At 35.8% G+C, this 26,200-nt stretch overlaps 1 long non-coding RNA gene across 1 annotated transcript; it reads right to left on the reverse strand.

The window, feature by feature from the left end:
• Window positions 1–268: 268 nt before the first annotated feature.
• On the reverse strand, window positions 269–14,847 carry LOC149916160 (uncharacterized). Its single transcript, XR_016470590.1, has 4 exons — window positions 14,761–14,847; window positions 11,677–11,759; window positions 4,325–4,559; window positions 269–332 (listed from the first exon to the last, which is right to left on the reverse strand). It is a non-coding gene; the product is annotated as an uncharacterized LOC149916160 (long non-coding RNA).
• Window positions 14,848–26,200: the final 11,353 nt, after the last annotated feature.

Genomic DNA, 26,200 nt, shown 5'->3' on the forward strand with positions numbered 1-26,200 from the left:
GTATGGGCATGAGTTTCCAGGCTGAGGCACAAGAGCTTACTGATAATAGGCACAAGATAAGTGCAACACAGTACTTTTGCTAAAAGAACAACTTCAGAGTTAGAGAACTGAGGAGATAAAAATAGTGTTAAACTGATACTAAAGTCAATAAACTATATAGTGACAAGAGTTAGTATTGTTCTGTTTTACAGTTCAATATAATGTAAGCTTTTGTTGCTTAAAGAACAGCTTTATTGATGTTTACAGATAGACCTTACGGCTTACTTGTCACCAGGAGAGCTGGGATGTGTCTGTCTCAGATTCAGCCCGGGAATGCCAGCACCGTGCTCAGTCTATTTTCAAGCCAAGCAGAATAAAAAATTTAATCTGAAATTCCTGTATCAGAGCAACTTGTTAAGATAATTGTCTTGCAATGATTGATCTAGTCGTGTCAAGATAATAAGGTTTTTATGGTCCTGAGGAGGATTTAATCTAGTTTTTGGAGGGATTCTGATCTCACTGTTGCTGCTTTATCACTTTTAATCTCCACACTTTTATTTGAATTTGCTCTGCAAAATTCAATATACATTTAGTTGACAGCTGAAGATACAGAATAGTCTTTTTATACCAAGTTTTCCTGTGTTGAAACTGTGTTTTAAATCTTGTTATCATTACTCAGAACAAATCCAATTACAGAGTTGCTTAGCTACTTTAGACAGACAATACTCACTACAATTTCTCCAACATAATAAAAGTACCTTTTAAAGAAAAAATAGTGATTTTGAATAGAAGAAGGCTGCTAACAGTGTCCTTAATTATTTGGTTGAGGATTATTTGTGATTTAAAGAAAGGGCGTCTAGGACTGTATTACCCTTAAATAGAAGCTATATATAGTTACACTGTTTTGGTTTCTAACTATATGAAGAAAATGTCAAATTGTGTGAATTACAAAATAAATTTGTTCATTACCATTCTCCACAAATTTTAGTTTTAAAAATAACTTTCTATTTTTCCCCATAAGAAGGACAACTAGCACAAATCCACTTGACAGTAAACTCATGAGCCTTTGGTTGGGGCTACACTGACCCCAGTGCTCCAGGCACCAAAATAAGGAGTGGGCTATGCAACCCACGTGTGTCTGCTTCCCCAGAAACAGGGACAGGGGAAGTTGTCCTGCTTCTGGGACTGCACTGTTTGTTGTATATTCTCTTTGGCTCTATCCCCTTTGATTATTTTTAGTTCTTAATCTTATTACTTCACACTTCTGTACAACTGAGCTGAATAAGCTACTTATCCAGCCTCTAAGCTGAATCTATCCAGATCGTTTCGAATTTATTTGCTCTGTTCCTCTGTATTTACTTTATCCTCCTTTACCAATTCTATGTCATTCAGAAATTTAGGTCAGTAAATTATAAACAAAAACGGCCCTAATGCTTTGCTTTCTGGCATTCCTTTTAACTCTTTCCTAAACTGTTTTTGTATTTATAAGATTTGCTTCTTCAAGAAAAGTACTTCTTAAGGATTTCATATGCCTTTTCCTGTAAGGGAATGCTTAATGTACTTTCACACCAAACACTTCCAAAATCTCCGTTACAAGAAGCGCCAGGTTGCTCTCTCTTTCACCACCTGACCACACGTAGCCATTCTCCAGGAGCCAGCCAGAAGAAGGCAGTCACTGGAGCAGCACGCTAAGCCAGGCTCTGACATGGGGTCTCTTTTTGGTCTAGACAAATCACTTAACCTCCTGGGTGATGAGTTCAGCATTTTAAGGATTATTTCTGCTAAGAAGACATGGTTCACATGTCACACAGAAGCACAGCCAGTGTTATCTTCATCCTTCAAATACATTTGTTAACTTTTTTTGTCTCCTGCTTCCTCAATTCTTTTTCAGCTTTTGGTCATCAACATTTCTTGGCTTGCTGCTGCTTAAATAAAACATTCTCCCCTAGGTGATGCGTAGTGAGTCAGGGAAAGGATGCTGTCACTTGACTCACTGCAACAGGTTTCAGTGCCATCTCTGTGATTTTTCTCTGGTGATTCCAAAGTACCAGAGACTTATAGTGCACCTCTCAAAATACAGCAAAACACTTGCTTTAAAATAGCATCAGTTTTTGTTTTACACTTCAGAATGGTCACTTCTCTATACCAATGTTCTCAATTCTGCCCTCTAACATAGGAGTTAGCACTGAATGCAATAAGATGCCTTTTTCCATGAGTTAATATCTGTAAAAGATCAGACATGCGCTTTCCACAAAGAATTTTTAAGCCTTCCTTCTCCATTTGGCGCACTCTGCTGAGCACCTGAGTCACAATCACCAATTAGCAGCACTCTGCTGCCATGTGACGTCTTTCCATATGCTCAATTACCTCGCCAGCCAACTTTCTTCCTTATTTTATTTTTTTTTTAGGTCAGACTCCTTGCAAGAGATTCCTGTGCTATACATAACCTGAAACATCCCAGCCTTAGCGATTCCCTGTAATTTGTACAGTCTGTTTTTAAGAACAAACCATGCACTGGGCCACACAGCTTTTTCTGCACAGAAACTTCCTCTCAGCCAACACATATTGGCTTATTTATGAGCTTCCCTGTGCACCTGCATGCCAGACAAGCAAGATGGAAGGAGTGCTCTAATGAGAATTATCCTTGCCACCAAAGTTTGGTCTTAAGGGACTTTGTTTAATCTTCATTTGTCATTTCTGGTGAGGAGCAGTGTGAAACGTGGGTGACGCACACCCAGCTAGCTGCATTCCCACCACGTTTCAGCAGTGCTGCAGGAAGATGCTGCCTGCACCACAAAGTGCAGCCAGCACTTCCGTCCCTTCTTTCTTTCTCTCTTTGTTCCTTTCTTTCCTGCCCAGCAAGGAAGCCCAGATGGCTGTTGCCCAGTTAAGCACACGGTAGGCATCCTGCTCCCTTTGGCTCCTACTATCTGGATCCTCAATAGGTCCATTCCTTTCACTTTTCAGATAACTCCAGATGTCCCATTTTCTCTATTACAATCAATAATGGATATCTTAAAAGCTATTACAGGACTAAAGAAAGTTATCAGGGCTGCAAACAGGAGCAGTCTGACTGTCCAACAAGGTAGATAATTAACTGCAGCAACTTGGCAGAGTTTCCTATTTATTGTATTTTCATGTGTTTAATCCCTGGGTTATCAGTAAAACACGATCCAGCAGCAGTACGGGTTACATGTTTATGTAGGTATTAGCAGGAGCCTGCCCCCTTTCTTCCAGTTTTCTCTATTATAGTAACACCCTGCTTCTGCCTTTTGTTGTGTGGAGGTCATCCGGGGATTTATTCTGGAGTGCTGTTACTTCTAGGAGGTGAGAGCTGTCAGAAGTGAAAATGCAATGATCCCAGCATACCTGAGTGCTCCATTTTAAAATGCTGTCAGTATAGAGCCTGCTTAATAATAACATGTAGATTTCTTCAAAAGTAAAGCCTCCTATTTACTTCCATGGAAACTACAACGGAGACAAAGAGCACAATAATACTGTTTGGTAGAGCAAATTTTCAGCTACAAAATTCTTTTTCAACATTAGTTCTGCATTTTCACCAGTAATGAACAAAAGCCTGTTTGCTGTGCTCATAAAAATCTGCACCAGTCGCTTGCACCATTGTTGAAATGCATCACTACTGCCTCATTGTACTCACATCCACTGTTTGGTCTCCTTAAACATTCAGTAAGTGAATGGTGAACCCTGCACTACAAGGCTCCAGATTGCTTTGTGCAGAGTGTCTGAGGGATCACAGATTTTTCTTGCCACACTTAAAATCCACATTCCTTTCCCTTCCCTAATGAATCATCTCTCATTACCCCGTGTTCAGAGGCCTGGTTTCTCTCCATAAGCAGATCCATCAATTTTAAGTGAAACTTGGAGGTGGGGGTGGGGGGGGTGGGGGTCTTCTCTCAGAACAGCTGGGATGAAAGTGGGATAGAGTTTATCTTGAAGAAAGAGAAGGTATTAGGGTATATAAAGAAGTAAGATGTGAACTTGTGATACTATAAAGAGGCAGTTGTCATCGTAAACCTGAAGAAATGCTTTTGGTACAAATGTATTTCCAGGTAACTAGTGATAGGACAAGAGGTAATGGCTTTAAGTTGCACCATGGGAGGTTCAGGTTGGATAGCAGGAGAAATTTCTTCTCTGAAAGAGTGTTGAGGTATACACACAAGCTGTGCCAGGAGGTGGTAGAGTTACTGTTCCTGAAGATGTTCAAGGAAAGGGAAGATGGGATACTGAGGGACATGGCTTAACAGTCATGCTAGTGACAGATTGATGGTTGGACTAAATTATCTTAGTGGTCTTTTCCAACTTCTATGATTCTATGATTCCTTACCTCTGTCTGCCCTGCAGCCTGAGTTCTTGTAGCAGTCATCCTTCACCGTATGAGTATGGGTCCATCCATGCAGAGCCCATGCCCCATGGGACATTCCCAGCAGTACCCAAAGGATGTCTTCATGCTTCCTGTGCCTGCCCTCTGAGGTACTGAGCAAAATGGCAACAGACTAACATGTCAGCCTTGGAAACTTCACTTCTAGACATAGTACTGGGCGTAGGAAATCCATCTGAAACTAACAGATTAGATAGAGAAAAAAGGGAAAAAAAAAAGTTATTGGTGAGCTGTAAGTACACTGTGGTATTTCTAGCTGTACCATGTTCATAGAAGTGGGTTTGTGTTTATGCAGCTTAATTCTTCTGCTAAATGTGATTTCTCTTTAATAAAAAATGAGTTTAAACATTTGAAACTCAAAGCAACCCAAATAAATGTGAACCCAAATAAATCTGAACTTTCTGCTTGAAAAAAATTGTGTACAAGTCTCAATTTTTATTTCTTAAAAGGCATTTTCAATATTAAATTCAAATTTTCATGAAGTTTTTTGAAATCTTTTTACAGATTATTTTCTCAAATTAATTTCATTTACCAATAATCCTTAAAAAAACGTAGCCAAAAGGCACGACAGCTATATTTTGTATTTTAAAATGAAAACAACTTCCGCAAGGAAGTTGGTAGCTCTATAAGGTAATAGAGTCATCAAAATAAACTTCTACAGATATTAGGATATCTCTCACTGGGAAATCAGCTATTTCACTTGGTTCATCTTCACCATATATTTTAATAAACTATAGATCACTGTGAAGGAACTAATATGCTGCCAAAACCAAACAGATTTCAAAAGAAAGATCCAGGACTGGCAGTAATTGAATGATGAACAGCTTGGAATATTAGAGGACAAATAGTAGATACGAGCTTGCTACACCAAAGAAACTGCACCAGAGATGAGAGGTAAGCATTGTGAGCTTCTGAAAGCAGGAATATTTTGTTACACTGTCATCAGATAAAATTTCTGATGTATAGTTAAATAACCTTTACTTTCATCCCTCCAGTGTAAAAGATGAAAATCTTTTAAGAGCGAGAGTCCCAAAGAAATGTAAATACAGTGTATTCACTACTGACATTTCAAAAGATTTTGCCCCACCAGTGGAGACAGCTATTCTCTATTATCAGGTTTCCTGTCAGTCATGTTGATTAAAGTTGATAAATACTGCAAGCCACTTGGGGTAGGCTAAAGGACACAAAAGAAAAATGTAACTTATTTGAAAAGGAACATATTTCCTGGGAAACGAAAAGCAGTCCACATTTCTCTGCACCTCACTACTTTAAAAGAAAGCAAATTCCATTATTTAAAAAAAATAATAATTTTCCTAGAAGTATTACATATTTACATACTGTAATTAATGTAATAGTTCTTTTCATGAACAAAGCAGTGTGATGTTGAAAAGTTAGCTCAGTTTCAGTGCATGCCCAGCCATTATCATGTTCATCAAACATGGGCAATAAATGACATTTCTCAAGTTTGAGGTCCAGATATCCGCAAGGGAAAATTAGTCTGAGTGCATCTGGAATACTGGGATGACTTTTCACAAGACTGAGGTCAGTAAAGAAAGCAAACTACATTTGAAAGTACACTATCTGTTTTCTATAAATATTTAATATATAAAAGACAAAAGATCGGGTTAATATAAATTCATAGGGTCAAATCAATTACAAGTATTCTGATTGCCACTGCTGCTGCATTATTTTCCAATCTTCCAGGAGTCTTCAGCAGAAGTGGCCATCCATTTCAGAATTAATATTAGAAAAGCATTTCTTGCTTGCTTGCCATAAGGGCAACTAAAAGTACAAACACTCTGGCAGGATGTGGTCACTTGTACAAAAGTGACCTACTACCTCTAGGAAGGAAAATTTATTTAAAAAAAATACAACCAAGTAAAAAAAATGTTGCACCTAAAATATTGGGAAAAGCTGGAAGAAAAGCAAAGTCTGAATTCACAAGTACTTCAAGTTATGATCTTGTATCAGACTTCAGTGGAGATACTTACAGCAAAGTAGAAGAAAATATGAATGTCCAGAAGCAACAATGATAAACCACAAAATATATTCCATGAAAACCATATTCCCTGCAATGGTGATTTTTCCAGAAGAATATTTTTATAACTTGTCTGAATATTGTATCTATATGAGTAGAAAAGATAGTAGAATCCAAGTTCAACTACTTGGAGAAAGAAACACTTGAGAGAAAGCTGAAATTCACTGTATGAAAGAAGGAATGAAACTCCTGGTAATTGAATTTAATTTTCTATTTAAGAAAAAATCTTACGTTTAAAATAAATGATTAATGAAATTCATTATGTGGCTATAAAAGTATTTGATGACCGACACATTTTTGGCTAATAGCATGAACTCAACTGCCAGCAGAATATATTCTTTTAAACTCTTAGGGATTTTTAAAAAGGCCTGCAGGGCCTTAAAAACCTAAAATGATGTGGGTTTGGAAATTCTGAACTTAACCCAGTTTGCAGCAATATTTTAAGAACATCATATATGCATTTACCTTTCTGAGCGTATTGTTTGGATATATATATTTTCTACAGCAGCTAGAATAGTTGAAAATTTAATGCAATAAAACTACATTAAATTTCTGACAAGTTATAAAAGGAAGAAATCCAGTCCCACTCCTGTGCTTCTTTGGGGTGAAGCTGAAGTTGTTTTTTTATAATCAGATTCTTTTTGAAGTGCACAGGGTGCCCAAATGAATGCGTATATTTAAAAATCTCCCTCTCTGCTACTGCAGAAATCTAGCTGAGATAATGAATATACCTTTTACAGCAATTTCAATACAGCTACCTTGGGTCTCCTTATTTGTTCAGATGCTTATCCATCATAAAATCACACTCCATAGAATCAGATTACTAACCCTGATGAGAATTCTACACATGTGGCAAACTACACCATTATAATTAATTCAGTCAGAAAACCATTATATGTTAACAGAGAAGAAGACTCTTAAATTCTGGCATTTTCTTCAGGCTTTAAGGCATTCTCAATGAAGAAATGTTCTATGATGCAGCAATATGAAAATAGTCGAAATCCTATTTTGCACTGACTTGTCTTTATTCCTATTTAAAAATAATGGTACAGTACTTAATACAGTAGTCTATAGTTTTCATAGTTTCCATATCACAATTTTGTCTACTGGGTGCAAAGAGAAACACCTGGTGTTTATCATGATCTAGAAACGATGGCACCCCTCTTAGATGTTTTAGATGAAGCGAAGGGGATGACCCTATTACTCATTATATCAAAAGATACCATAGCAGGAAAATAATTGCTAGATTAATTAACCTAGATTATCACTTCTAAAATACAAACTAATGGGAACTATATTAGCAAGACTTTATTTGCCCAGGATCTATTATAGCAGCTAGTTTATAGCAGAAGCTGGTAGTTTGCATAAGTCTTGACCCTTTACTGTCTTTTCAGAAATTCATTTTGTGATAAAAATGCATTTTTTTTTTTTTCTTTTTACTTAATCATAAAACAGAAAAAAAAGTCAGTGGTGTAAGCTACTAGTCTACCAAAACAGCTTAAGCTGCTCATATCATAGAAGTAATATGAAGAGCACCTTGAGTGTTCAGAAGCAATTATGACAGTGATAACTGCAGATGAAATGAAGCAAAATGTGAAAAATTTATCTTCATGTACACTTTTCTACATAACAGAATGGCCTCCATTTATCTTACTTCTTTTTCATTAGACTGATTAGTTAACTGGCTTCAGAAGCAAAATATGAATGAGCTGACAAATTGTTCCCTTTGACTTTTGCACAGTCCAAGAGTAAATATCAGATTTAACACAATCATTTAAAATAGCCGATCTGACTACAAGTTAAGATGTGAATATATTAACCCAAATGTGTTGTCAGTACATACAAGAGAATTTTGCCCCTAACATGCAGTAAAAGGATAAACAAGTAGCAGCACCTTAATTTTACCATATTTATGATCCTACTGAATTCGTACATAGGAAAAGACAGGAATCTACTTAATCCACATGAGAAAAAAGTCTTACTGAAGAAAAAAACGAAAAAAAGGACTCACAGTGCAGGAGGTACCTGACGTGACAATAGAAATAGAATGCTTGTGTATTATTCACCCTTCCTCCCAGTTAACTACAATCACTAACTGGGATTTTCACAATACCTGATTTCATTTGCCTTCATTTTAAGAATTACTTGCCTTCATTTTAAGAATAATCTCTATGAGGACTCCAAGTGCAAGTCTACTAGTCTTATCTGTGGACACAAGAGATAAAACAAATCCTTATTATGTCAATGGAAAAATAAATGCCATTTCCTCATATTGAGGCCTGGCAAGCAGAGGCTGTGTCATTTAACACGAGAATCATTAGAAAGAAATCACTAGGTTTTGACCCAGCTTGGTTTTAGGGATGTGAATTCTTCATGACTGCTTTAATGGTAGTTTCATTTCTGTGTGACTAATTTTGAGACATCTGGGAAAACCTCACCAGGTGGATTTTTTAGCTTTTTGAAATTCGGAGTTTTCACAGATTGTCTCAAATGCAAATACAAAGACATTAAAAATCCCTCCTGTCTTAAAATGATTTTTTCCATCTGTATTATGTTATATATAACAACAGGCTGTCATATTTCTTTTAGTTTTTTGTTTTTTGTATGTGCTTCAGACATGCAGAATTGTGCTTTGTATTATACATTAAAACATTTTAAGACAGATTTTGGCCACAATTTTCAACCTTCTCTCTGGCCAATTGAGTAACAGAGATGAATGCCCCCCGCATGCAGCCTTTGGCAGGTATGAATCCTTTGGTTTGGCATTGTCTTATAATTTCAGTAGCCTTTCTAATAGCGTCTGTCAGAATCTCATGATAGATTTTATTAGCATATGTTCTGTATGTCTAGGTACTTGGTGATCTCATCCTTCATTTAGTAATCATAGCATCTGAACTACCAAGGAGTTAAGTCTTCTAAGACTATTTTCTTGGCTTGCTAAGAATCTTTTAAAAAAGGTTTTGGTTGCAACCCTATTCCTTCAATCCCTCATGCATTGTCAAAAAAGCTATTAAAAATCTGTTACTGTTATAGAAATCTACAGGCTATCCTGGAATGCTCTAGAGCTCTGCCTTGAATTTAACATACAAAAGATGTGTTCCAGTCTGATTGCTCCAGTCTGAGGTTTTCTGTATCATAAACTGAAAATTCTGTTTCTGTTTTCAGCATTATAATCTTAACTCCCCCATGAACACTGGAAACTGGGCTGACTATATAGATATTTTCCAAGCCTGTTTTCATTTCCTTTCACTGCATCTCGCTTGTCCAACATCTTCTATTTCTGATCTCCTGCTATTTTAATTCCCTTCCCTCAAATTCCTTTTCCTGACATTTTTACTGTCTATAATCTGATATTAAAAAAATAAAACCAAAAAACCCAACCTCACAACCTCTTGTATGGTTTGACTCTTAATATAAGTGTACAATTCTCTCCTCTGCTGCTCAGAGGGAACCACATGAAGGCTGGAGGCTGCCTGGCCAGCATGAGGAGAGGAGGCAGACGCAGTCCAGTTCATATTCCTGCAGGTAAATCTGGAATGAGGTTTCATATCCTTCTGACTTTGCACACGTGTCCTGAGGATCTTATTCATAATTTTTTTGAGATTTTTTTTTTTATTTTTTAATTTTTTTAAAATACATTTTAGGTTTTATACCGTTTAGCACCATGATCTCAGCTGGGGCCTATACATGTTACTGGGTTGCAGCATTTGGGGAGCTATGCTGTCAAGAGGCTCCGCTCCACCACTAAATGGGGACAGATTTTTCACAAATGAAATCCAGTTCAAAAACATTTGTACAAAATCACCTCTGGAACAAGCTCAAAAGAAAACTGTTCCAACAAATATACACACACACGTGTTGAAGATGCATTTTCCTCATCTTCACCCTTCCTTTCTGTTTTAAAGAGAAGTTGCCTTTATGTGATCAGCTTTTGCTTCTTCTGAAGCCTACAGCACAGTTATCATATGGTCAGTTTGTGGGCTGAGTGGTGCACACCAGAGTCCCATGATGACCTGAACTAGCTTCCTGCCTTACCAAATACCAGCTGCACTCAGGAGGGCAAGAAGTTCTCTGCCTATACAAATGACTTTGCTTGGAGACCTTACATGGCAATATCCTGCCACAGATAACAAAAACACACAGATAGCATGGATAAAAACCAACTTCATTTGCCCTTTCTCTTCCTATTTCTCAGTATCAGTGAAGTTACTGGGAACCATTAATTGGTTGCAAGAAGCAGCAAATTAATAGAGGCTTTGTGATATAATATGCCACCTAGAAAATAAGCAATAAAGAATGACAACCCTTCCAACATGTGTTGGTCCTACACTTAGCCCTATTTCTTCACAACTATCAGAAATAGCAAAAAAGTTTTCCAGCACACATTGACATTTTTCACAAATAGTACGTTACATTTTATATTAGTACAGCTGGTATGTACCTTGATAATGATACCATTTGAGAGTTGTACTTCATTCACTCAGGTTCATATTTAATAGGCATCAGAGATCATAGAAATTTTATGGTATAATTCAATAGATTACCACAGCAACTGAAATTACCAACGTTAGAAATTAACTACACCTTTATAGCAGAGACTCTCGAGGTAAAAAAATGAAGCAAAATGCAATGTACTGAAGAGACATAAATTTCATGTTTACTAAGAATCTGTGTGAATAATGTGTTTAATATGCTCTTATATTCATCTAAAATGAGAGCAAACAAAGTAATACATTTTCTACAGAGGCTTAACATAATCATTTCCTTGAGAACGCTAAATTTATCTTTAACCTGTTTTCTCCAATTATACTCATTGATGTGTAATGGAAAAAAAGAACCCTCAGAATTAGCTTTTACAGCATCTTTGTGGTCCCAAGCCAAAAAAACAAGGCAGGATGCTTTCCTGCTTTATTCTCAAATAAAAAGAAAACACTACCACTGCTGTATAGAATGAACACTTTAAATATGAATGTGTTTGTCAAGAGCTGGAAAGTCAGTGTTGAAATGCTGCCAATTTCTGTGACAAATGCTGTTATCAGGAATGTATGGGAATTAACAAAGCAAAATAAAGCTTTAATATGCTGATTGCCTTGCTTCTTTTCTAAGCTAATGAAACCTAGGCTATTTTATAATGTACAGCCACACTAAAACCCCCAAGTTTACTGTAAAAGTGCAAGTAGATGCCCTGTGGCTACCCAGCTACCCTGAAATTTCAAGAATGAGGAAAACCTCTTGCTGACAAATCTCTTCTGCAACTTACCGTGATTGTACCTCCAACTCCAGTTCCAACAGCCCTCCAGGTTCTCTCCAGCACCTGCCTCCAGGTGAAACCTTTCCTTACTCCTGCAAACAACAGAAAAAGAGCAGACAGACAGCAAACAAACAACAATAAAAAAATTATCAACCAACTTAATTTCCAGGAGAACAGCAGTACAAAAGAAGGACTTAAATATGGTAAACTTAGCACCAGGTCTTCCCAAAAAATGAAGAAGTGCAATCTTTTGGAAAATATAGTTAAGACTACATGTAAACAACCTTGTCTAAAGTGTTCTACAGTCAAACAAATACACATGCACGAAAAGGATTTGAAGGTATGTCACAGAGTGAAGACAGAGTTTTGTTAGGTGAGTCTTCAGAATACATGAGTATTACACAGGGGGTAGGTGGATTGAGGAGTCTCTCAAGCACTCATTTCTCAGCCAGAGCTGAAAACCTTGTTGTCATATCACCAAGGTTAATAATTAGTGGGTTTTTGTTTGTTTGTTTGTTTGTTTAAGAACTTCCACTACTAACGTTCTACATCTATCTTTCCCCCATTCTGGTAGTAAAACAGGACAAGGATGGAACATTTTTAAAATTAATTAAAGCCTGTCCTTCTAATGAGTAAGCTTGAAAACATTTGAAAGGATGGAATTAAGCTCTTAGAGGAGAAGATGGTCAACATTAAAGTAATGCCCCCCTGAAAAAGTTGTTTTCTTTTTAATTTCTTCCATCTCAGCTGTAATTCAAAGTCTACAAAAGATCCCTTGGTCATAAAGAAATGTTGAAGTTTGCAGTACTAAGGAAATATGATTATCTACTTGAGAGAAACTTTTAAGAAAACAAAGTGATTATTTTAGGAATTTTCACATCTATGTAGTCTTCTGTGCTCATCCTCTCTGCAAGAATAGAGTTTTCCAAATAAAAAGATGGTCAAATATTCTTAGTGAATCTCTGCTAATAGGAATTAATTCAAGTAACACTACACCTTATTGTCTCTTAATGTCTCATACACTCAATACAATGCCTTACTGTATTGAGTCTCTAGAATAGAGACTATGGTTTGCAGAAAAGAAAATATGGAGTCCATATATAGGAATTGTAGCTGTTTTTATATATATGCATATTTTTTGCATATAAGGAAAAAAATCTTCCCAAGTAACCAAATTTGGAGGTCTAGCTGTTTAATGCATTCTTTAAAAGCAACATAAAAATTTAGCAGCATGTTTTTCAAAATGTATGCAGACCAAAGACTGAGAAGAAAACTATCCTCTAGGAATGGCATAATGCTTTTCTTATTTTGTTAATGCTAGGACAACCAATGGCTATAGAAAAGGCTTTGATCAAGTATTTTATAGCAAAATGCCTGATAATTATTCTAAAAAAAGCTCATCTGTTATAAATTAAAATAAAATTGTTTGTCTATAATACTTGTAATTCAAAAGAAAAACAAATAAATCAGAGAGCAGTTCAGATCATTTTTCTATTTTGCTTACTGCGTCTTATCAATCAGCATATGCTATGCTGGTAGCCTGGCACAAAACAAGGGCTCTCAGTTGTGAAAGTCACACAAATAACTAATACACAACAACACTACACAATATTCTCCTGTGCTACAGAATTATCTTGAAGCATCAAGACTTAAAACACTTAATTTTACTGCTCTTATCAACCAGAATAAGAAAGTCTATCTCAAATTAATTAACATTAGTGATGATAATAACAATTCAAAAAAGTTTATTTCTGATGAAAAAGAAAGTTGCCATTGAATATCCGTGTCAAAGTTGAACAGCATTTCTCAGGTTTTACTAAAATGTACTCTTGGTCTTGAGGATCTACTCTTTATCTCCTACTGCCTGGCAGACTTGTGGTCAATAATTCCTAGCTAATGTGTGGTTTTGTTGGTCTATGTAACACAGAGCTTCATTGTATTTTAAGTATGATATGGTCTGAATCTAGAGTATTATTCCTTCAAGAGTATGTAATTAGGGAGCATAAATCAAACTGATTTTTAATTTCTTACAAAACTTATAAAATCAACAAGCATAAAAAAGATATTACACCAGCATTCTTTCTTTGTAAGCTCTGCCTTTTCTATTTTCTCCCAGTATAAATCTACACATATGCAGAAACATTATTTTGTTCCTAGGTTAAAGAGTATTTTTATTAAGAGATGAGTATTTTATGAATGCTTGAACTCCGTTACATACTATTTGTACGAAATATAATCACTGCTGAACAAAAATTCCCCAGACCCTTACGTAGCTGATTTACTTTTTAGAACAGTGTGTCAACGGTCAGAAGTACAGAACTTTCTTATCACCGTTGGCAGACTTTCATTCACAGCACAAGATAAGAAAAAAGGAACTATATTATAATTGTGTCAAATTGTAGTTTATGCTAACTCAATGCTAACTCACCTTTCTCATTCTATTTATTGTTGCCAAGTTAAAAAAAAAAAGGGGGGGGGGGGCATAAAAAAATCTGTTTTGTGCTGTTCTGATCTTGAAGCTGTTTAAAAAAAAAAAAAAAAAAAGTGATACAGTAGGATTAATTTGCCATTACACATCACCTACATAAAATAGAATTCAGATCTAAATTTGCCATTGCCTAGTTGGCTCAAAAATCACCTACGTAAAATAGAATTCAGATCTGCAGGGCTGCTCCGAAAGTAATGCCTCTTATTTTATTCTGTTTGCTCATGACATCAGAGGCAGATATTGTTAGTGTGGCAGTAGAGGATGACCCATATCACCAATATTCCATTATATTTTGTTTTCATGTGACAGATGCCGCAGCGGGGCAGTCTGACAGAATGGTGCCTGACATGGAGATGCGTATGAAACAAAGGGATGGAATTCCTCATAGTAAATCTGAATAATGTGCTTTATGTTCAAAAAATTTTAACATAATTTTATATTTTAGATTTTGCTTCCCAAAATAGGAATACATGGAATTTTAAAGTAGATTTTTAAGCCAAGAGTTTTGTAAATGCAGTCATTTTGATACAACAGTTTTCTGGATTATTTTTCTACCTTGTTTTTATACCATAGCTAGAACTTTAAACAGCTTTATGAATACTGACCACATAGATATTGGTTGAAGGAGCAAGAGCTATCTTGTGTTCAGACTAAGACACTGTGCTTCAGGTATCCCAAAAGACTACTTTCTCATTCCAGTTTTTCCAGCATTAATTGTTAGTATTAAGCAAATATTCCAAGCTTCTGGCTTGTTTCAAGCCCATTCCACCAGTCAAGAAAATCACCTGGAAGTCCCTAAGAAAAAAAAAAAAAAAAAAAAAAGCAGCAGGTAAGACAGTAAATTACTTCAGAGCAATTGTCCCCTAGAACTGAAAGAATATGAATAGGAATAAAGATATCACACCACTTCCCTCTTCTTCATATACTCTTCATTTTATAAAACCATTGGACCTAACTGTTTTTAATACTCTGTTTTCTTTTTTTGGCTACTGCTGAACAGGAAACAATTAACTTTTGTCCATGTATTTTTCTCATTTCAAGGCATAGAATCTAGAGTCCATCACTTTGAATTTATTAATTCATCCACTGCAGATGGCTTTTGCCTTTTCAGTTTTCATTTGACTGCTTCCTTCTCCTTTTTCATCCCTCCTTATGCTTCCCTGGTTTTCAAAGGTGACATATACACATGCTCAAATCTCATGAAGTAATGTCTAAGTCTGCTGTAAATCACATAAGCCCCTCTGCAGTCACATGTACCAGAAATTTTAATTCAACAGGTTAAATGTCACCTACACTACACAAAATATATTTTCAATAAGCTAAATATTCAAAGATTATGGTGATATAGTGTTGTCCCTATAAACTACTACTCCTGAGAATAAAATGTATAAAATGAAAGCTACACGCACTGGTGTTAAATTATTTAATTTGCACATACAAAGACTAAAAATGATTAAATATTATTATTTTAGCACTTCAAGGGATTTCTTAGGTATGTTACAGTTCCTGAGCTTCCTTCTTGTTCAGTCTAAAATAGGATTTAGAAGTTTTTATTAGAATTTAGGGGGGTTTAAAATCTCCACATATAAGTTGTACTTTTACTGATTCATTCCATGAATTTCCTGTTGAATTTTTATGTGACACTTGATCTCCCCTGTTCTGATCAGATAATGTAAATTTCCAATGGAGATTAAACACAAATGAGTATGAAATTGATTTATTATAATAAATGAAATTGAGGTCTGAGGTCCTTTTTCTCTTTTCTATTTTACCCCCACCCAAACTAAGACTGCCTGATGAATGTTTTTTTTTTCTTATTGTAGTATTTTCCAAAGAAAATTTAGAACAGTTTTCAATTACACATTGGAAGTTATGTGAAACATTGTTCCAAACTTGTTTAATTTAATGTGCACAAGATGATTGTTTGAGTAGTTTAACTTCAATAATTACATTGTTGTGGAGCCAACATATTCTCTGACATGATTCCTTCAGAATTCAAACTCATTATCAGTTTAATAGAGAAACTGGGAAAAAACGTCTGTCAAAATCTTGTGTCACATCTCTACATTGGAATACTTATTCTAAACATATTATGCAGAGTACCATTGTAAATGTAGGTGTAGGAATTTTTTTTTGCTATCACTGCAAAAAATGCAGTCTTCTTGCCACACAAAACATTAGGCTTAGCTTCACATTCTGAAAAAATTCAAAAGAATTAAAGGGCCTCGATATACACACAAAAGCTGACTCTCCAGATACTGTGCTTCTATACAGTCAAAGCCACTTTCTCTGCCTGTATTTATGCATCACAAAAATTTAGAAAACTGTGTTTTGCCTACAGAACAACATTGAATGGTGAGCCATTCCATCTCAGCTGATTAAAGACCATATCTAGAATGGCAAGAAAATTCACTAACTGCATCATACTGCTTTTGTTTCCCAACAGAGTGAAAAAACTCTTCCCTTCTTAGCACATATTCCACCACCAATGCAGATGCACTTGCACATGGGATGATGCATCCTGAAACAACTGCTAGTATTTATGCCTCTAACAGTCACAACACATTTTCTAAAATACTCAGAAATACTATATTTTTGTCAATGATGGTTAAGCAGAAATTCCACAGGATTCAGCATGCACTTTATCTTAAGTGAACAAAAGGAAACACAGTGTCATGAGGACTGCTGGTCTTCTAACCTGTTGCATTAGAAGATGTTATAGGTTTCTGGGCTCAATAACATCAGTGCATAGAGCCACAAACCCAAACTATTCATATATAAACAGAGTGTACTCAGTCCCTGTTGTAATTTTAGGTGGAGTTTTCATGTTACATCCAAGAAAACAAAAGAGATACTACTTGGATGGAGAGCCAACCTGTGAAACTGGTGCTTGCCTTAGCCAATTTATTTTTTCTCTTGACTTAATGCCATTAACTTGATCACTAATAGACCACTGACAGACAAAGATCACACAGTTTCCACCCCTTTGAATGCTACCTACAGAAATTTGAAAAGGCTGCATTAATATCATAAAGTGCAATGGCTTTTGATGAAAAATAATCTGGCAAATTTACTTCTGCAGCTAACTCCCTTGTCTACTCTTCGAACAAGAAAATGCTGTTTGGAAATGTTAAGTTTTAAAGAGCAGCTACAGCAGTGGGCACAGTATTTATGCTTCTTGGAACAAAGCGTTGGAATCAATACTGTCATTTCTAAATGCAAAAGACTTGTATTGAAAGAGAGATGAGAATGCAAGTACAACCCCCCCCAGAATACACTCCTTAATCTCCTTGCTGGTTTTTAAAAGGGTTTCAGATTCTCTCTTGTAACATTCACCAAAGTTAGGCCAGAAGAAGTCAAAGTAATTTAGATCCAATCTCTTTTCAAAAATGAAATGAACAGAAGTTTTATTAAAAGGAAATGAAGAGGAAATTGAACTTTCATATTTCATGGTGCAATTGTGATGACAGAAAACAATATTCGTCGACAGAAGTTTAGAAGATATTTATACGTCTGTGCTGCCACACAGGGGGAGTTGTGTCACAATAGAGGGCAGGTAATTTTTAAAAACATAATGGTGCTGCAAGTCAGATTACTTGATGGCTATTCCAATCAAGTTCAGAATATAAAACTTTTTACATTCTTATGGTCAAGAATGAGAAACAAATTGAAATGTGTAAATTATGAGGGATTTTTACTAGAGATGCTTATGGGTAATGCAAATTTCATCTGTATAAAAGCTGCACAGTGCTGTATTCTATGCTGTGTAAAATTAAATCGCTTAAACTGAAATCGTAAGTCTGTGGAAGACAGGTAATATAATGGAAATGTCATAATTCTGCTGTGCTGAACAGCTAGGATGAAAAGAAGAAAATGTAGAGATACAGGTGTGAATTACAGTGTGTCACCACAGAAGAAAAAAAGAGAGATTTGCATTTAGTCTTAAAATTTAATGGTTCCATAGTTAATCCAACTGTAAAGAAAGAAATGGCTTGAGATGACTCATGTTCGGAGGCTTCTCCTTGTGGGCGAAAGCTCCATACTCTTCTCTGACTGAGCACACAGTTAAGTCATCTGTAGTTTATATACACTCTATAAGATACTGCTGCTAATAATCCTTGTATACTAGAGTGGAAACTTAGGCACAAATTTTCCAAAATACCCAATAATTTCAATCCCTACCACTGCAGGCTACTGACTGAAGTATGTTTCAGAAGCACTACAAGGTAGGTGCTGGGACTGGGAAAAAGGGATCCGTGTGACTCAGTCTGGGCCACTTCAAAATAAACATCTGAGAAGACTGTCATCCTACATATAAATGTAAGCCACAGTTTTTTCCTCCTACTTCAAAGTAGCACAGCCAAAGAATGCTTATGTACAACAGGAGAAAGGAATGATATTTCATTCTCCCACTTTTTTGTGATGTACTTGCAGGTAAAGCACTTAGCTTACAAAATAATCATTTTAAATTTTCCTACTGGGGGGAAAGAAAGAAGTTCAAAGATAAAGTTTTCCATAGCCTCAACACAATATTGTCTAATAAAGGTTAAAAATATTCTTTAATGAGAGAAGAGAGAAACCTATTCTGTGACTCACACAATTCAGTAGAAAATACTGCACTCTCTAATGCACATGTATAACACCATTATAGCTGACAGAGAGAAAGAATCTATATGCAATCAAGTTTTACCATTGCAAACAGATCTCACTACTTTAATTTACAGTGTGCACCTTGAAAGAGCTTTTTATAGATATCATAATGTTTTCCAAATACACGAAATATTTCTAATACCCTTGTGTTGAAAAGAAATAGGTATCTACTTCATAACTGTTTCAACTCTTATAGTAGTTAGGGGTATCTGACAGTCAATGATGAATAACATCAAGAAAGAATTGTATTTTTCAGCAGTTGTTGGTCATGAAGTTACAGATAAAAATGCTACATGACAGTATAAGTATTCCTTGACACAGTTGTGGGTTAATTACCTTTTATGAGCACTATGAAAATGCTGGAAACTAATGCATCAGCTGTTACACTGATTTGTCTGTATAATAGATGATTCTGATTAATAGAGAACGTGAAGAATCACATCAAAACTGACACCCAAGACTTCCAGAGTAGGCCATATAAGCAGATCAGAACATGATCACAGCTGAAAATAAGTAGATTGACACAAATTAATAAAAATACTTTTAAAGATTACGTGGAAAGGAAATTAACTTGGAGAAGTGGAAGCACTTCTATAGCAAATTATTTTGAAACAAATGACAAGAGTGGGAACAGATTTTCAAGTTCTTTCAAATGTGGAAGAACATTGTATGCAGCACGATCAGACATTTTAAAATCGTCAGACATCATTTTTCAATTTCAGTTTTCTTAGGACTCCGAAAAATTTTCACAAAAGAATAGATTTCCACATACTGCTCTGAACTGTGAACACAGATAAAAGAATATTTTTCAAATTTAATTTCATTTGCACATGAGAATCCTGTATGTTCAGACTGAGTTTATTTAGCAATGAACTTTATTTTCCCATTGAATCTTTAAGCAATGTTGTCTTAGATACAGTATTCACAGAGGTACAGAATGGAGTATAAGGCGATATGGGAAATCTGACCAGAATGAGGATAATTGAGTGATTGTCCTGCAGTGTTTGGACAGTGAACATTATATAGCTTCTGTAAAATGACAAGGCTCCTGATTAAGCTCTTTTTCATGCAAAGCTTTCAAAATACTCAGATACATACACTCAGAGGCAAGAAGTAAAAATAAAACCATACAGAAGATTTAATAAGGATTTAAACACTCCCTACATTATTAAGAAAGAGACCACATTCTAAATTCCCCTAATATGTAATTAATTCCAAGCATGAGGAATGTCTTTAACATCTCAGTCAAGGTTTTTCTATTTGTAAATTATGAGGTGTTCAGCACTCTCTGGGGATTGAGCTTTTAATCACACAGATGTCCATTATGAATTCTCTGTTTGCTTAGTAGTATAATAGGAGAACTCACAGCATCTTTGTGCTATAATAAATCTGCAAGCTCAGACAGAATGCTCATGATTGCCTTCTAAATTCTTTCAAGGTCATTCTACGTGATTTCATGCTACATAACATCCTTTCTCAGTCCATTTCACACTGAGAAAAGATCATGATAAACATTGATTTTTCCCTGCTGGTATACCTGAATTCCATCACGTTCCCTTCCCCCTCACCCTGATACACCATTTTCAACTCATTTGATACTAAGCTGCTGGGAAGACCCCTTAAAATTCAAAAAACAATTAGGATAAGGGAAAAGAAGCTGCATTTGAAGAATGAACTGGGAAATGAATTGGAAGAAAAAAAAAAAAAAAAAGAGAGAAGAAATCAGTTACTTCTATTAGGAAAACTGGTAAAGGAAATAGATTAAAAAAAAGGTAAAATAAAATAACTCCACAAAACTACACACCAACAATCCAGGAGTGGAACCAATAATATATGTTGGAGTAAAAAAAGTTCTCTGAACAAGGTATTACTTGAAATATGCTCCAAATCCATGTTTTGCAAATGCACATAGAATCGCACTTCAAGTCACTGCAGACTGTAAATGTTAAAACAGGAGGTGAAAATTTAGTCCCAGAGCTTGACATGTCTGGGTTAGGACACGTCCTTCACAAATTATTCACCATCAGAAAAAAAAGATACAAATGCCTGCAAGAGCATATTCTCAGAACTAGATGTGGTTCCTCAAGCATTCTGGCATGAAAGGAGTGCAGAAGGTGCTAATAATACTTTTCTCATGAGAAAGAATGAGATTCCTCAAAGAAATATTCACGGGCACAGGCAAAAATTAGCCGTCTGATTTCTACTGAATCTTATTGCCTCAGGTGACTCATTATCTCAATGACTTTTGTCTGTGCAGAGATTTAAGATTAATGGATTAAATTCCCAAAATTCTTGGTGAATTTATTAGCTAATATGATACTGGTTTGCCATTTGATTAAAAATGGTTGAGAGCCCGTTATAAAGTCCAGAGTTACCTTTGTGTAGCCTCAATAACCCTTACTGACTGCTTAGGGCATACAGGTACAGCATCAGTTCTCTAGAAGTGCCTCTCATGTTGGCTGTGATTTAACAGATTATTTTCAGTTGGTGCTACCATAAGTCTGGAGTTTTCTTCCTTTCTATCTAGAAACCCTATGTGGGCAGAATTTAAATCCCTCAAAATAGTCAAAATGCTACTCTGTATACTGTGCAGCATATCTGCTTTCTAACCAAACAGCAGTGAATACAATTGCTGTTAAGCAAGATACCAATTTGGTTTGCAACAATGTGCCATACCAATTAATATTTATCCTTAGAGCTTATCTCATGATTTGACTGTACACAAACAACAGTATAAGGCTGTGCCCCCTTCAACGGTGATCAATTTTCTATTGATTTTCAAAACATCCCAACGAACAAAACATGCTTTTTAAAGACCTTTAAGCTGAAAACAACACACCAGAGCAGACAGATCTGGGGCTTCAATACGACAAATTTATACAATGACAATAGGAAATCCTAACTGTGCCAGCCACATGCTAAAATTCAGCTCAGTGCATCACATGCTTCAGAGAGCTGAAATCTGAGAGGGCTTCTGGTTGCTGAGAACATACTCAGTGAGTTGATGTGTGCAAAGAGTGCTGGTGTGTCCCAGTACAACAACGTGCTGTTAGGGATGGCCCCATCGTACGTTGTTCAAGACGAGGCTGGGTGAGGCCCTGAGCAGACTGATCTAGTGGGTGGCAACACAGTCACAGGAGGCTGGAGCTCAATGATCTTTCAAGGTCTCCTCCAACCATAGCCATGTAATGATTCTATGAATTTGGCTTCAGCACTGATAGCTGATCCATGATTTCTCCTGTTTAGATAGCCCAGTAAATCCTATTTATACTCACACTAACTTCAATATAAAAACAAAACAAAACAAAACAAAAAAACAGTGCTAACAACAACAACAACAACAAAGTATTCAGCTCTGAACCATCTTTGTGAGAGAGTTGTTTTTCATATTTTAAACTAGATTTAAACAAACAAACAAAAAACAAAAACCCAAGCACAGTTACAAGACAGGGAAGGGTTAACAGGAAAGCAGATGATCTCACAAGCACATCCCACTTAGTTATCTTAAGACCTTCTGGACCCAATTTTTAAAACATGAATGCTTGAATTAAAACTGTATTGAAAACAGCAGCAGTACACATGTGGACCAAGTTATCAAAATACCTGTGTACTGTTGAAAATCAAAAATGATTTCTACTAGTCATTAATGTGACACATTCTTTATTGGGAATATCCATTAGTCCTGCTAAGGTTAAAGCAGTATTTACAAGAGCATTTGCAAGACAAACAAATCTATGGAATTATTAGAGATCACAATTACAGGATGAATGCCATCTCTGACAATTTCAGTTAAAAGGGTTCACTCTTTAGTAACTCTTTTGGCATTTGTTTGTTTGTTCTTGAGTTTAATCTCAGGAGCAGTGAATGCTTTGCAAGTGCAGCACTCAGCAGCTTCCCTTTTCCAAGTTTTTTCAGCTTCCCTGACTTGGAATTATGGGACAGGTTTCTGCTTCAGCAGAAATGAAAGGTGAGGGATGCACAATATCGTATGTGAACAAATCTATACCAACAACTTAATCAATCTATATTATAAATCAATATTAGAAACAGACTCTGTTTTGACAGAGATGCATTAAACAGCTCTATGTTTAGCATCAGAATATATATATTCTGAGATAAAGTTCTGCATACATGAACAAACAATGAACACTATTCTGTTTAGAACCTGAGCTTTCATTCTCAATTATGTCTTCAGATGTGTCAGTTGTCTTAACCTGATTTACACTTTGGCACTGCTACTGATGCATGCAGGATCACCATCAGTTTACATACTGATGCTTTAACTTTTTTCCTCCAGATCTGAAACAGTGAAGTCTCGGCAGCTGTATGATTCAGATTCTCAAATTTTATGCATCAGAGGGCAAATACTGGTGGCCTCATGAGGCAGTAAAGATGGGGCTTGCAAACTTAAGCCCTATCCTAACAACTTTAGTTGAGTTAAACCTTTTATAATAGTACGAATTTCCAAAAGTTTTAAGGGCTAAAAAAAATTAAATGGCTCCCAGGAGAATTAATTGAAGCAATAGCAAGTAATAAGACCACTACCACCAGGGAAATTCAGCAAGTTTTTGGTGTTTAGGGATTTAACAGGCCCCTGTATCAAGTGCACAAAGAATAGGATGTAATTTTCCAAAGCTGCAGTAAAATTCCAAGTAAAAACTCAACAACATTAAAAAACATGAAGCAGTTCCTGTGGCAGAGAAGCAGGTATCTCTTCAAATAGCTTTAAGAAATCAAGTAAAAAATGTGCTTCCACAGGCCATCCTTTGCCATGAACAGATGCAACACCCTCACATCACTTGGTCATTTATACCAACTGTCTTTGCGATAAGCAGCTTGAGCAATTTTCATACAACTTTGATGATATATGAGTGCAATTGGAAATACACCAATGCTTTTTGCAATTATTTTGTATTCTTTTTGGTATAACCTGTGTTCCTGTCTCCTTCTAAGACTGCTCTCCCAGGTGCTTATCAGAATATACTCTACCATTTGAAACATTCACTTCCTTCGCTTATCTTTGATATAAAGATCTGTGGCTTTCTCTCTAGAGTGACCAGTATAAAGAGCAGATCATGCTGATGCTATGACAACAGAAAAATGAATATTATTACTAATACATCTCAGTTATATATGAGAGAATGTTGTCAAGCATCAACATGGGTGCAACAACACATACAGTACACAACAAACACTCACTGTAGGCAACAAATGCTCATGGCCAGCCATCTATATTATCATTACTGAAGAAAATAATTTTGGAGTGATACAGTGAAGTTTCCTGTAACTGCTAAGGGTTTTCTAATTTCTAAAGAAAGGAACATGCAGGGCAAGAAATCTATATCTATAATTATTCTTCAAACAGCATAAAGTTTAGGGATACTGAAGTCAGGCAAAAAGATACAGTGTAAAATGTCTGGCTATAAAATCCAGCTCCAGATGACCATCTAGGTTTATAGCAATGCTTGGTTTTGTGGGTAGCAGTATAGATGTAGAGCCTGTTTGGATCCTTGCTTATTTTATTTCTGAGAGCTAAGAATTGTAACATTATATAAATGACACCTCTTAGGCTCTTAAATCACTTTGCTGTCTATAATAGATGTAATAAATGTTTCCTATTCCAGTACTACAAAAAATGGTTGAGGCGGTTTTATCCATTTGGCAGTGGAACTCGCTTGACCATGATGTATGGCACACTTGTTATTTATTTGCAGAGGCTAGAAGGCAAATGCACTATACAAGAATAGTTCTTTAATGTAAAGCATTAAATTAAATGCTCAGCCTCAGGACTTGGACTGCCAATAGAAGTAAACAGATGCTCAAAATAACACAGGAGCTGTTACTATTTAAAAACGTGGTATTTGATATTAAATTTTGTTACTTAACAGCAGATTTCCATCCTATTCCCCTTCCTTCAGTGTTACTTCCCAAGCGGATTTACATACTAGGAGTAACACAACACAGATACACATCAGATCATATTCTTCAGTATTTTAACATCTGAAATTTCAACACTTCTGCTGCTGATACTTGAATGGCTTTTTTTCATGCCATATTTTCAATTTTTACAATTTTAAATGATCTCAATCTCACTCACAATATTAGTATTGCTACCTCCAGTCATGGAGAGGAGAATGAAGAACAGAAAGGATAAGGTTCCAGTTTTAAAGACTACTTGCTTAACCTACCTATGCAAGGACTACAACAGTTTCAGAACATTTTTGTTCCATAAACGACTCAGGACTTGACAGATTGCAACAGATTATTTAGGAGCATCACCTAAGCTGCAATTCTTTCCATCCCAGTTGACAGCTAGCAATAATCTGCTCCACCCAAATTATTTTGGAACAAAAATCAAACCCAAGCATTCGCACCTCAAGAATCACAGAAAAAATATCAGATCCATTCTCAACCCCTAAAAACTCCAAATCATTTTTCATCACCTGACTTTAATATCATTTCTATAGGACTTCTAAAGATTGTCAGGGGAGTCCAGCAAGTAGCGAATCAAAGTCTAGCACTACAGAGAGAACTGTGATACTCAACAAAAAGAAAAAAAACAAAAGCAACAAACCCAGCCCACCCAAAACCAGAGCACTTACAGATCCCTCTGGAAGAGCATAAATCAGTATTTTTCTCTATATTGCTCTGCAGGTCAGGACAAAATCATTGAAGTAAACGGTTCTAATACTAAGATATAGATAAAGGAAATACATTTTCAAGATCACATTCTTTCAAAAATACTTTTGAAGCTATAGAATTAAAAACAACAACAACAACAACAACACACAAACACAAAATCCCAAACAGGCAAATGAATCTGTTTATAATGTCATGAACATCTTATGAAATAGTAAAAAAAAAAAAAAAAAAAAAAAAAAAAAAAAGCACTGCTGCACAGCAGCATATTTTTTAACTCAGTTATCTGCTCTTGTTATCATCTAACATTTATTACCAGGTAGAGTTCATGTTCTCCTGATGTGATTCTGAAACAAGCCTATCTAACAATTATCATTGTGCTCCTAAAATACATGCATATTAACAGAAAATCTGAAACATTAACACAAAGCCATTATCTTCCTAAGCCTGCCAACTGAAAAAGCTTATGTTTGATTTTTTTTTTTTTTTTCCTCGTAAAAAGCAAAAACAAAACCAAAGTTTTTCTAGTTTCTGTTCAGAAAGAAACGACTGCAGAAATTTTGGCTCTGTCAATTTTCCTTATACTTGAAATAAAATCCACTAAATTTTGAAATGACTGATTTGAGACACATCTATGTTGATGCAGATGTTATGGAAGTTTCCTACTGTCTACTGCACGTCTGACTACACTAATAAATGCAGCAAGAGTCTACAGCTAACAACACTTTCAATAGAAACAATGGAAGAACAAAAAAT

The sequence above is a fragment of the Phasianus colchicus genome, chromosome 13 (assembly GCF_987193195.1).
Source record: "Phasianus colchicus chromosome 13, bPhaCol1.hap1.1, whole genome shotgun sequence".
NCBI classification, from domain to species: domain Eukaryota; kingdom Metazoa; phylum Chordata; class Aves; order Galliformes; family Phasianidae; genus Phasianus; species Phasianus colchicus.